At 59.3% G+C, this 13,425-nt stretch overlaps 1 protein-coding gene and 1 long non-coding RNA gene across 3 annotated transcripts in view; one reads left to right on the forward strand and one right to left on the reverse strand.

The window, feature by feature from the left end:
* Nucleotides 1–886: 886 nt before the first annotated feature.
* On the reverse strand, nt 887–7,974 carry LOC139597416 (uncharacterized). The gene is made up of 3 exons (XR_011681596.1): nt 7,853–7,974; nt 7,368–7,540; nt 887–3,469 (listed from the first exon to the last, which is right to left on the reverse strand). It is a non-coding gene; the product is annotated as an uncharacterized lncRNA (long non-coding RNA).
* The window catches only part of LOC139597414 (actin-binding protein WASF3-like), a 28,598-nt gene continuing 21,585 nt past the window's right edge, over nt 6,413–13,425 (forward strand). For both annotated transcript variants that reach the window (XM_071442745.1, XM_071442746.1), the window contains exon 1: nt 6,413–6,561. The gene's annotated coding sequence lies outside the window, so the exon portion shown is untranslated. The remainder of the gene's footprint in view (nt 6,562–13,425) is intronic.

A 13,425-nucleotide genomic window follows, 5' to 3' on the forward strand; every position in this document is an offset into this window, starting at 1 on the left:
GAGACATTCACATGCTGGGCACAGACCCTTCCTGTCATTAGCAGTGCTCCTTTCTTTAGAGTGGAGCTGTAGTTCAGACAGCTGCTGCATCTGGCCTGGCAGAGACACTGTCCCAGAGGAAAAAGGAGCTCAGGGGCAGCCCTAGGGATGTGGCAGAACTCCCTCCCTGGCAGGGATACTGGAATGCAGAGTCTGGAGCCCAAGGCTTGTTCCAGGGAGAAGGCAGAGACCAGCACACTGTAACATCCTTCCTCTGCCTGACCTTCCCAAAGTCTGGGATCAAAGATATCACAGGTGGCATTTCCCACCTTTTTGGTGAGATTCAAGTAGATTCTACTTAGTTTGGCTGAAAAATGAGGCAGCTTGGAAGTGCTGGTGCCAGCAGTGGGTTTTCAGGGAGCCACGTGCCACCAACCCCCACATTTGGCTTCATTTTTGGCAGTGGAAATCACAGCACCACATCCACTCCATGGCTCCAGGCTGGGTGGGGAACATGGTGCTGCTCAGACATTGCTGCCCTACCTGATTTTCCATGCAGCTGAGCAAAACCACAGTTTCTGGCCCAAACAGAGGACCAGGGTGGATCTATGTTTCATTAAAGGGCTTCTGCAGCCACTCAGCTGCCTGCTCACCTTCAGCCATCCAGCTGCAGAGCTGGGGAGGGCATTTTCTGAGCATGCCTCACCGGTTTTCCATATTTCCTTTGAAATAGGAGCTCCAGGGGCACGTTCCTGTGGGGAAGTGGAAGTTCCTGCCCAGCCCCACCAGCCCCAACCACTGCCCCACATAACCCCACGGGACCTGGGCGCGAGGTGCCAGAGCTGCTCTGCTGATGGCAAGAGCTCCAGCCGGCACACAAAGGAGGCAAGGATCCAGCTGTAAATTAATATTTTATAGAACACCAAGAAAAATCAGAGAGGCTAATTACAGCGATAATCATCTCGGCCCCGAGGCATTTCCATGGAAGTCAGGAATTACCCAGGATTACCTCAGCCCTCGCAGCAGCCCGGCGGGAGGCAGCGTGTGCCACGGCACCCAGCACCTCCTCCCGGGCCGGCTGGGGGTCCACGACCCAAAACAAAGAGCTTTGGCAGCTGTGAAAAACGCCAATCACTTGTTTTTCAAATTTGAAAAGTTCAATAGTACTGAAATGGTTATAAAAATAGTAATACAATTAGAGTGATAATAATTTGGACAAGTTGAATTAAGACAATGTGAGACAATAGAGACAAAGAGTTACGGATGTCCGGGTACCTTTTTCTGGGCAGCACGAGCCCGAAAAAAGACCCACGTTAACAAAGGATTAACCCTTAAAAACAACAGCCTGTTGCATATTCATACACTTCATACATGATGCATAAATTCCATTCAAACACAGGATTCTGTCTGGTCATCGTCACCTTCTTCCTCTGAATCCTAACAGCGCCTTCGAGGCAGGAAGAAGTTCCTTTCTTCTGATAAGAGGGCAATAAATTCTTTTTCTCTGAAAGATTCAGGTGTCCTATGGCTGCTATCTTGCTGTGAGTCCTTTCTTTAAAAAAGTATCATACATAGCATCGTTTCTATTTTAACATTTTTTATAACCTAAAACTATATTTAACACAGTACTTAAGAGAATTAATACAGCATTACTTTCTAACACAACACGTATAAATATTCATTTGAATATTTGCGAAAAGCCAATCATAAAATATGCATTTTTCACAGCAGCCTCCTGGCGTCCCGCTCCAGCTGCACAGCCTTGGCTTGAGCTGGCTGGGGTGGGGATGGAGGGTGCTGGGGTTTGGGGCTGGGTGCTCCTCTGGCCCCACTGTGCCTGTCACTGATATGGGAGCCACCGCTGACCCCAAGCTGCTCAAAACTCTGAGGAGTTCAGGGAGCCACTGGCAAAAAAATTTGTGGATGTGCCCCCAGGATAAGTTTTTCCTATGGTTCATTAATTTGCTGTTATTAAGTGATATTTGCATTGTTTATCCAGTGATGGAATGAATTCCCTTGGGAAAGGGTGAATTCCCCATCAGCTCCTCACTTTGGAGGGTGATCATGGCACAAAGGTGGCTCAAGGCAAGCCTGGAACATCTCTGGGAGCCGCATGGCCAGGAGTTCTGCAGGCTCCTGTCCCACTCAAAGGGACAGAGCCAGCCCAGACACCTCCAGGGGAGCGGCTCAGGGAGCAGGGGAGCCTTGGTGCAGCTGGTCTGTGCCCCTGAGCTCAAGCAGAGGACACTGCTGGTGTGACACCCAGAAAAACACTCAGGTGAAACCCCACATGTGCTGTGCACAGAGCTGGGAAGGGCTGAGGCTGGCCCCGGGCTGGGGGTGCTGCAGGTGCTCAGCTCTGTGGGTGCTGCTGCCTGCACCGTTCCCTCCCCCTGCCCTCACCCTCCCAAGCCAATGGGGCACCCTGGGCACGCTGCCTGTGCCCCCCAGGCCCAGCTGTGTGTGTGCCTGACAGCACCAGCAGTGCAGGAGCTGCTCTGGGGGCTCCAGGGGCTGAGGCCTGGCCAGCTGTGCCCCCCTTTGGGTTTGCTCCTGGCACCTCGAGGGTTGGTGATGGGCTGAGCTCTCCTGGCAGCACCCAGAGCTCCGGAGCTGCTCCGAGCGAGGGCTGGGAGCCACCGAGGGCTGCGGGCAGGACGGGAGGGGGCAGCTCTGTCCTGGGCATGGCAGAGGGGCTGCTCATCCCCCCCGTCCAAACTGAGTCCCCAAATCCCTGCCTGGTGCTGTCGCAGGCTGTGCTGTCCTGGCAGCAGCAGCATCATCCTCGCCCTGACCGGCTGCACTCACTTCTGGCTCTGTTCGGCTCACAGAAAACTTTTGCTTCATTTCTTGAGACGAGAACACCTCTGGTGGCACCAGCACAGGGACAGGACAGCTTGGCCAAGGCAAGGATGAATCTGAAGTGTCCAGCCTGAGTGTCGCTGCTCAGGAAGGTCCCTGGGGACACCGGCAGGAGTGAGGACGGGAGGGAGGGTGCAGCAGCCGGGGCTGGCGTGTGATGCAGAGCTGCCCGAGCTCCTCGGGGCACGGCAGGGCTGCCCTTACACCGCTGGGCACGGCAGGGCTGCCCGAGCTCCTCGGGGCACGGCAGGGCTGCCTCGGCTCCTATGGGCACGGCAGAGCTCCCCGGGTTTCTCTGGGCACGGCAGGGCTGCCTGGGCTCCTCGGGGCATGGCAGAGCTCCCCGGGTTTCTCTGGGCACGGCAGAGCTGCCCTTACACCGCTGGGCACGGCAGGGCTGCCCGGGCACGGCTGCCTGCAGAAGAGCCCGGCTCCGGGCTGGGACACAGCCTTGTGCCCAAGGTCCAGCCTAGTGAGGGCAGCCGTCCCTTTTGGGGTGCCCTCGCCCCTCATCCATGCCGGTTTTCTGTTCCTGACGAGCATCCTGATGCGCTGGGGATGAGGAGCTCCCCCCGCTGCCTCCTCCGGCGCCCTCCCGACAAGCTCGGCTTAATCCCGCCCTGGAGCGCTGCGTAAAGAAATCAAAGCGTGAGTCATCTCCCTCCAAACCTCAAACCGTGTCACAGATTATCCCTCGTGCTGCTGAAGTTCTTTCTTCCCCCACAGCCTCAGTGCGAGGGAAGGCAGCGCGTTTCCCGCACGGCGTTTCCCGCACGGCAGCTCCCGCACAGCTCCAGCCGCCTGTCCCTGCTGGCTCGCTCTGCCCTCTAGGAGCGGCTGCGCTCACAGCAGCTCTGGAATCACGGCATCGTGGAATTGCTCAGGGTGGAAAAGCCTCCATCGAGTCCAACCATCCCCACAGCACTGCCAAACACAACATTAACCCGCGTCCCCAGGTGCCATCGACACATCCTTTAAATCCCCCCAGGGATGGTGACTCCATCACTGCCCTGGGCAGCTGTGCCAGGGCTGGGCAGCCTTTTCCATGAAGAAATTTTCCTTAACATCCAATCTAAACCTCCCCTGGCCCAGGCTGAGGCTGTTCCTTCTCCTCCTGTCCCTGTTCCCTGGGATAAGATCCCAAATCCCTCCGGCTGTCCCCTCAGGAGTTGTGCAGAGCCACAAGGTCCCCCTTGATCCCCCTTTTCTCCAGGCTGAGCCCCTTTCCCAGTTTCTCTCAGTTGCTCCTGGTGTGCTCCAGCCCCTTCCCAGCTCCATTCCCTTCTCTGGACATGCTCCAGCCCCTCAACTTCTCTCTTGAGGGGCCCAGAACTGCCCCCAGGATCTGGGGTTCGATTTTGTGGGTGCCTGGCTGGGCAGGTGCATGGGTGCATGGCCAGGGATTTGAGGAAGGGCTGTGGGGTCACTGGGTGCTGCCCTGGCTCTGCTGGCATCCTTGGCACAGGCATGCAGCTGCCATGGGCAGAGCTGTGTGGTTTTCCTGCAGTCTCAGCCCCTGAAGGAGTAATTCACCTCTCTCCTTTTCCAGCCAGCAAAATCCCTGCTGGTCACTGGGGCTGGGGTGTGGGCACAGCCTGGGATGGGTTTGGTGGGGCTGGAGTGGGCTGAGAAGGGCAGGGCCCCGAGGTGGGGTCACTTGTCACACCCTCGGGGTGTCTCAGGTGTCCCTGCCCTGGCAGGGGTGTTGGGACTGGATGGTCTGTAAGGTCACTTCCAACCCAGACCATTCTGGGATTCCAGGACTCCCAGGCTGGGATTTTGTTGGACCCCCAAGCAGATGAGGCTCCTGCAGATGTTTGCACTCAACATGGTCCAGTGCTGGCACTGGGGCACAGAACCATGGCAGGGTTTAGGCTGGAGGGCAGCTTTGAAGGTCTTCTAGTCCAACCCCCTGCCATGGCAGGGACACCTCCCAGCATCCCAGCCCGCTCCAAGCCCCATCCAGCCTGGCCTTGGACACTGCCAGGGATCCAGGGGCAGCCCCAGCTGCTCTGGGCACCCTGTGCCAGGGCCTGCCCACCCTCACTGTAAAGAATTTCTTCTTCATATCTGGTTTAAATTGACCCTCTTCTATTTTAAAACCATCACTTACTGTCCCATAACAGGTCCTCCTAAAATCTTTGTCACCATCTTTCTTGGAGCCCCTTTAGACACTGGAAGGGACTCACTCTTGGGTCTCCCTGGATCCTTCCCTTCTCCAGGTGAACACCCCCAGCTCTCCCAGCCTGCCCCAGAGCACAGGGCTCCAGTCTTTGGGGTGTCTCTGTGACATGACCAAGGAGAGGACCCCAAATCCCCAGGCACCAGCAGCTGGTGACAGTGACAAGCTGGGGAGGACCATGCTTTCCTTGGGGCTTCATCAACACCCCAGAGCAACACCTTGGCCTGGATCTGACCCATGGGGAGACACCAGGACCCACAGGGCACAGGGGAAGCGGGGAGAAGATGGTGGCAACGCCACACCTGGAGCAGACACTGCCCACACCGCTCCCTCTCACCGGAGCATCGCTTCCCCTCCCGGCCAGCGGAGGCATTTCCAGGGGATGCTCCAGAGCCGCGGCTCACGGCGAGGGCTGGGAAGCGGCGGGGAATGAGGGATTTCTGCGAACCCCGAGGCGAAGTTGTAAGGGCGGCTCCGGCGGGGCTCGGGGCTGCCGGGGCTGTGGCTCCGGGGTGCCGGGGCTGGCTCGGGGTGCCGGGCTGGTTCGGGGTGGCTCCGGGGTGCCGGGGCTGGCTCGGGGTGCCGGGCTGGTTCGGGGTGGCTCGGGGGTGCCGGGGCTGGGGCTCCGGGGTGCTGGGTTGGCTCCGGGGTACCGGGTGGGCTCGGGGTGCCGAGGCGGCTCCGAGCTGGCCCGGTGTGGCTCGGGAGTGGCTCGGGGGTGCCGGCTGGGCTCCGGGGTGTTGGGGTGGGCTCGGGGTGCTGGGGCTGCCACGGGCTGGCTCGGGTGTGCCGGGGTGGCTCGGGGGTGCCGGGTTGGCCCGGGGGTGGCCCGGGGGTGCCGCTGTGTCTCGGGGTGCCGGGTTGACTCGGGGATGGCTCGGGGATAGCTCGGGGATGGCCCGGGGATGGCTCGGGGATGTTCGGGGTGCCGGTGTGTCTCGGGGATGGCTCGGGGATGGCTCGGGGTTGGCCCGGGGATGGCTCGGAGTGCCGCTGTGTTTCGGGGTGCCGGGTTGGCTCGTGGGTGCCGGGCTGGCCCGGGGATGGCTCGGGGTGCCAGTGTGTCTCGGGGATGGCTCGGGAATGGCTCGGGGTGCCGGGTTGGCCCGGGGATGGCTCGGGGATGGCTCGGGGTGCCAGTGTGTCTCGGGGTTGGCCCGGGGATGGCTCGGGGATGGCTCGGGGATGGCTCGGGGTTGGCTCGGAGTGCCGCTGTGTTTCGGGGTGCCGGGTTGGCTCGTGGGTGCCGGGCTGGCCCGGGGATGGCTCGGGGATGGCTCAGGGATGGCTCAGGGATAGCTCGGGGTGCCGCTGTGTCTCGGGGTGCCGGGCTGGGGCGCGGGGCGGAGCGGGGCGGGGGCGGGCGGGCACATGCGCCGTGCGCGCACTGCGGAGCGGCGCGGGCAGCGCGGGCAGCGCCGGCGGAGCGGGGCGCGGGGCGCGGGCAGCGGCGGCGGCGGCCGCAGCCCCGCACGGCCCCGCACGGCCCCGCACGGCCCTGCCGAGACACACCCGGCCCCGGAGCCAGCCCGGCGGAGGTGAGCGCGGGGGATGCGGGGATGACGCGGCGCAGGGAGAGCGGGGGGTCCCCGTGCCCGCAGGTGTGAGCGCCCAGGGGGGCACATCCCTTGGCGGGGCACGGCATTTTTGAGGCCTTTTGATGGGGGTCTCCAACACCTTTTCATCCTTTTGGGGGGGCGTCGTTGCGTGGAGGGGATCTCCCACCGCTCTGCATCCTGGCGCGGGGGGTGGGTGATGCTCTGCTGCTTTACATCTTTCCGGTGAGGGGGGGGATCTTTGCGGGGGTGGGGTTCTCCATCCCTTTACATCCTTGTGGGGGGATCCTCCACATCCCTTCGCATCCTTTCAGGGGGGTTCTTCCGTCCCTTCGCATCCTTGCGGGGGGGGGGGAGGGCCGCTCTGCATCCCCGTTTTGCTGCATCCCCCCCAGCTTTGCATCCGTGCACGGGGGCGGGGGGCTGTCCTCCATCCCTTCGCATCCTTGCTTTGGGAAGGGGCTGTCCAAGCTGCCTCTCATCCTCGCGTGGGGGGTCCCTCCACTTTGCACTTATTCACGGCCTGGAGGGGGGATCCTCCACGTTTTGCACCTTTGCCTGGAGGGGAGGTGGGGGGTTCAGGCTGCTCCGCACGTTTCCATGGCGGGGGGAGGGATCCCGGCAGCGCTTGGCACATTGGCAGCGCGGTGCTCCGGGCCTCTCCGCACCCTCTCAGCGCTGGGGAGGGGGGGTGTGCGCTGTCACTTCGCATTCCTGCATGGAGAGGGAGGGGGACCCGGCTGCTCTGCGCCTCGCACGGGGGCGGGCTGGGGGCGGGGGGGCTTTACCTGCCATCCTCGCCATCCTGGGGAGGGAGGATCCTTCATCTTCACATCACTGCGAGGGATACGCTGCTGGGCCCACGGTTGCCTGTGCTCCCACAACCAGCGCAGGGCAGGGCTCATCAGCCCCTGGCTGGGGAACTGGGGGGGTCCGGGGGGCTCTGCAGGCCGATGTGAGGCTGGGGGTACAGAGGGGACAGCGCTGAGCAGGGCACAGCCCGGTGTCACCTGTCATGCATGGCCCCCCCTCCCTCCCCATCCTGGTGCCCTCCCCGGCAATTTGGAGCCCCGCTGGGTTCAGAGCCCCCCCGGTGACCCCCCCAGCCCGGGGCACCCCCGTGGGCAGAGCTGCAGGTGGGCTCAGAGCCCCTCAAAGCGGCCGAGCCTGGGCCTCCGCGCTCAGTGATTCAGCTACTTGCAGGGAGCTTTAATTTTCTCGCTTCAAACTCGAGTTCTTGCTGCCTCGTGGTGGTGTCAGCGCCATGGGTTACCTGCGGCCTGAGATGCTTTTTGAGGGAGCTGGTGGCTGCTCCGTGTGGCCGGACACGCTGCCGGAGGAGGGGAGAGCAGCGCCGGGATGTGCGGGCAGCTCGGGAATGGCAGGATTAATAATTCATCTTCCAAACTTCAGCGTGCCAAGGCACACCCCTCACGCTGCAGCTCGTTGCCTGGGGTTTAAAGAGATTGCTGGTGTCATTTTCTTTTAAAAAATGGTGTTTTGGTGGTATTTGAGTATGTCGGTAGCTGCCAGGGTGACAGCTCGGTGAGGAGGGCAGGGCCACGGCAGCATCGGTCCAGCACAGCCTGCTCTGGCAGGTAGAGGGTTAATGTGCACCTGCAGCTCATTGCCTGGGGTTTAAAGAGATTGCTGGTGTCGTTTTCTTTTTAAAATGGTGGTATTTGAGTGGTGTTTGAGTATGTCGGTAGCTCTCAGGGTGACAGCTCGGTGAGGAGGGCAGGGCCATGGCAGCATCGGTCCAGCACAGCCTGCTCTGGCAGGCAGAGGGTTAATGTGCACCGGGCTGTGCTGTCGCAGACGCGGAGCAGGAGCGGGGCGCTTACCCAGAGCGCTGTGATGCACTCAGACCCCAAATGCCCGCTCCTCTCCCCGGGAGCCGGAGCCCACGGAGGAAACTGGAGCTGGAGCATATTTTGCTTTGAGCTGTCATCTCCCTTGGCCCAGTTCTGAACCAAAGATGCTCATCCTCCATTTTATGGCAGATGACAAATCAGTCGCCGATGCCAAGATCTTGACAAGTTACGAACAACAGCCCTCGAGCCAGAAGTGTTAAGAAATAAAAAAAGAAAAGCAAGAACGCTTTTTCTTTTTTTCTTTTTTTTTTTTTTTTTTTTTTTTTTTTTTTTTTTTTTTTTTTTGCAGAGCTGCTCATCCAAAAGCCACCCTCTGAGCTGCACCCCGCGGCATTTCACACGTCTCTGAGCAGCGGAGCTGCAGCCAGCTCCAGGCTGGCATCTGCCCCCTCTTCCCCACATCCACCCCGAGGTTTGTAGGGTGCAGCCCTGGTGGGGAAGCCCAGCTGGGGAGCGGCAGGCAGAGCCCAGCCCCGCAGGGAGCAGCCTGGGGCTGCCTGGGAGCGCTCTGCTCCAAGGCTGGCGATGCCAGCCCTGCCTGCGGCTGTTCCCAAAGGCAGCAGCGGCTTTGCAGAGAGCCCCTCGCTGCTGGCCGAGGATTTCCCCGGTTTATCAAAGCGCCTTCTATGCTGGGGAGAAAAAGGCTGGTTTGTTCAGCAGCCTCCTGCCCGCACAGCCCGGCGGCCAGCGAGGGAGATCCTTCTGGTAATGAGCTGGGCACAAAAGGGAAAAAAAGCTGTCATTGAAGATTTTCCTTTGGTGATGGAGTCATTAAAAACAACACATGATTCCTGGGCCAGCAGGGATCTTTTGCAGCCAAAGCAGAGCTGAGATCGCTGCTGTGTTCCCACAGCCCAGCCCCTGACGCCTCCTCTGACGATCAAGGCAGCGCCGCTGCTCCCGGGCATTCCCCGCACGGGAACCGGGCACCAGCAGCCCGGGGGTGATGGAGGAGGGTCCTGCACAGATTCATCCACAGCTTTCCCCCTCCTTTTCCCCTTCAGCGTTAGGGTATTGGGATGGATGGGTTTTTTGCATGGATTTTGCATGGATAGGGATACTCTGATCTGTACCCACAGCAGAGATAGAGCCAAGGGTGAATGGGAAGGACCTGGAGAAGTGGCCTCAGCTCCATGAGCAGTGCCAGGGGACACTGAGGGCTCCCCATTTCTGAGAAATCAAACAACAGAACCCAAACTCCACGTTAACTGAACCCCAAGGAAAGCTACTGCCTGAAAATCCACCTGCCAGAGATGGGATTGTTCAGCCTGGAGAAGAGAAGGCTCTGGAGAGACGTCAGGATCCCTTCCAGCAGCCCAAGGGGGTTTATCAAAAGGAGGGAAAGGCTTTTGTCAGGGGTAAATAGTGACAGGTCAATGGAGAACGGCTTTGAACCAAAAGAGGAGAGATTTAGATTAAAAGTTAGGAAGAAATTCTTGGCTCTGAGGGGGCTGAGGCCCTGGCACAGGTGCCCAGAGCAGCTGTGGCTGCCCCTGGATCCCTGGCAGGGCCCAAGGCCAGGCTGGACATTGGGGCTGGAGCAGCCTGGGATGGTGGAAGGTGTCCCTGCCATGGCAGGGGTTGAATGAGATCATCTGAAAGGTCCCTTCCAACCCAAACCCTCCTGTGATTCTGTGATTTACAGCATTTGCTGTCACCTACCCTAAAAGAAACATCATTTAGCTAAAACCCCTCTGGAAGCCTGTTTGTTTTAAACCAGACTCACAGCAGGACAAGGTTTCTGCACTGACCCTGGGGTAACAGCAGCTGCTTTATGGCCTCCTCCTGAGCAGAGCTGGTGCTGCAGAGCCCTGGGGAGTGCTGGGGCTTAGAGACAGCTCCAGCAAGTGCTGCTGCTGGGGTTGAAACATTTTACATTAGAAGGAGGGGGGAAAATCCCCAAACCAAACCAGCAACGGTGGCATTTACTAATCAAGCTCCCGAGTAATATTTTTAGCTATGATTTAAGGTTGTGTTGCACTTTGCTGTGAAGTGGAGCCTCCTGGAGCTGCCATGGGGGAGCTGGCACAGGAGGAGCCGTGGAGGGAGGCAGGGAGGAGGCAGGGACAGCTCTGCCTGGTGGGACACGGGTGGGACATGGGTGGGACATGGGTCAGGGCTGTGGGACGAAGGTGGGACACGGGCCAGGGCTGTGGGACATGGGTGGGACATGGGTCAGGGCTGTGGGACAAAGGTCAGGGCTGTGGGACATGAGTGGGACATGGATGGGACATGGGTGGGACACGGCTCATGGCTGTGGGACATGGGTCAGGACTGTGGGACCCTGGTGGGACACGGATCAGGGCTGTAGGACATGGGTGGGACACGAGTCATGGCTGTGAGACCCTGGTGGGCATGGGTGGGACATGGGTCAGGGCTGTGGGACACGGGTCAGGGTTGTAGGACATGAGTGGGACATGGATGGGACATGGGTGGGACACGGCTCATGGCTGTGGGACGTGGGTCAGGGCTGTGGGACGTGGGTGGGACACAAGTCAGGGTTGTGGGACATGGGTCAGGGCTGTGGGACACGGGTCAGGGTTGTAGGACATGAGTGGGACATGGGTGGGACACGGGTGAGACATGGCTCACCGCTGTGGAACATGGGTCAGGACTGTGGGACACAGGTGGGACACGAGTCAGGGCTGTAGGACATGGGTGGGACACGAGTCATGGCTGTGGGACCCTGGTGGGACACAGGTCACAGCTCAGGAGCCATGGAGCTGTGCCCTGGCCCAGCTGGACCTGGCTCTCTCCCCCTTTGGCAGCAGGGTCTGGCCCTTCCCCAGCTCCACCCAAATCTGTTCCTGGCCAGCAGCAAAATCCCTCTGTGCCCCCAGGGGCTGAGACCTCTCCACTCATTTCACAGCAAGTCCCAGCCCTGGTTTCCAGCCTCCCTGGGCTGACATCCTGGGAATGGGGGACAAAACCTCCATCCCACACCCTGGGGTTTTCAGTCTCTGGGAAATTTTCCCACCTGATGCTTTGCTGACCCTGCAGAGGGGCTGGGATGTTATCCAGATGTTTTCCTTCACCTCAGCAGCACCAGCATCTGGCAGCTTAGATCCATCAGGGCAGAAAAGCAGCTCTCATTTTATAAGAGGATCCAAAAAAAAGGAAACTTTGCATCCAGCCATTGCTCCTGACATTCTTTGCAACAGCTTTCCATGTGCATGACTGTGGCCTCACCCCTCCCCAGAGCCTCTCTGTCCCAGAGTGGGGTTTCTGTGGCCCCAGACCATTTGTAAAGGCAGGCTCCTTTGGGATGCAGGGCTCTCAAGGAAGGGGCAGGCAGTGGCATTGCTTCCCCCATGCCCACCAGCCCCCAGTGCCACCCTGAGGATTTGCTCTCACTGAAGTCCTGCCCTCTGCTTTATTTGGAGCGAGGGGAGCACTCAGGATCCAGCTGGTTTTAATCTATTTAATGAACCTTTGGACAGCAGCTCTGGAGCAATGGTCACCTTCCCAGGGAGCAGTGACATTTGTCATGCTGGTGGTGCTCTCAGGCATTTGGGCTGCCAGCAAATGGAGAAGTGGTGGCAGATGCATTTTGTAAATTAGAGCAGCGAGTCCTTGTGGTGCAGCTCCATTTTGTGGGAGGTAAATCAGCAGATCTGGCCCAGCTCTCCCAGGCAGGTTTTTCCCTGCACCACAAAGAGCCACCTGCACAGCTTTTCCTGGCTGGATTTCTCCTGAGACAACAAAACTCCAGCCCCTGAAGGCTCTGAGAAGCCCTGTAGGCTCTGCTCCCCCCATGGCCCACACTGGTAGGACAGCAGGAGTTTGGGGCCACCTGAACCAGAGGTTGCCCCCAGCCATGAGGTGGCTGCTGTGGCCTCTCTGCCCTCTGCAGGTTTGTCCTGTTGCTCTCTGAACCATCCCACGCTGGTTTCCACCACGCTGTGGCAGAGCTCCACAAATCAACACCTCGAGAAGCTGCTGCTTTCACACCTTCCACCTATTTCTGGCTGCTCAGAAGCATCACACACCCCCAGATCCTTCCCAGCCCTCTTCTCTACCAGCTCCCTCCTGCCAAACTCCACAAGATGAGCTCCTTCAGGCACCTGCAAGCCCCACTGAGTGTCAGCTCTGCCTGTTGTCCTTTCCTTGACTTCAGATTCAGGGGTTTTGTTGCTCCTTTCACTATTTCAGGACTGCTTTGTGCCTCCCTCCTGCCCCCAGCCCTTCCTCACCTCTCCATTCCAAGGGTTCTGCACCAAAACAGGTCCTGAGCAGCCACCACAAGCTGTGGCACTTCTTGTTTGTTTAATATTCACTTAAAAACTTTTTTGTTCAAGGTTTATAGGTTTTGCAACATATCTCCTGGTTTTTTTCTCTTCTCTGGCTCCTGGCATCCAACCAAAGATTTGCTGCCTTGCAAAATCCTCCAGTTCTGGCAGTGCTGCTCCTCAGGGCTCAGAAGGACCCTGGGAAGCCCAAATTGGGAAGGAGCTTTGATTGCAAGGGCTGAGCAAACAGACTGCCCCAAAGCCTGGCCTAGAACTGAGCTCAGGGCAGGGCTGACCCCAACTGCCTTGAGGTGTTTGCTTTATCCACACTTACCCACATCCTCCTCAAATCCAAGCTTGGGGTTTTCCTGGCTGAAGAGTGAAGGTTTCCCTCATTCCTGCTGCTCCATGCACTCCTGATCCCATCAGGAATATTGGAGGTGCCTCATTTGCAGCTTGGACATCCTTCCCTGCAGTGCTGCCCACCTCTGCCATGGCTCCTCTCCCACTCCAGGTGTCTCCTGCAGGAAAACAAACCCCAGAACTGTTCTCTGCTCAGCCACAGCTCAGGTGAGAGCCAGGACACCTCTCCCTTCTCCCTCATGCCACACCAAGCAGGGCTCCAGGGCTGCAGGTGCTGGGCACTGAGCAAGCCAGAACTCTGCCCCAGGGATTCAGCAGCAGCTGAGGGATCTGTGCTCACCAGCCTGTCCCTCCCTGCAGGGCCACCACAGCACACCTGG

This window comes from Agelaius tricolor, unplaced genomic scaffold (genome assembly GCF_023055355.1).
Source record: "Agelaius tricolor isolate 1412-34295 unplaced genomic scaffold, bAgeTri1.0.p SCAF_17, whole genome shotgun sequence".
NCBI classification, from domain to species: Eukaryota; Metazoa; Chordata; class Aves; order Passeriformes; family Icteridae; genus Agelaius; species Agelaius tricolor.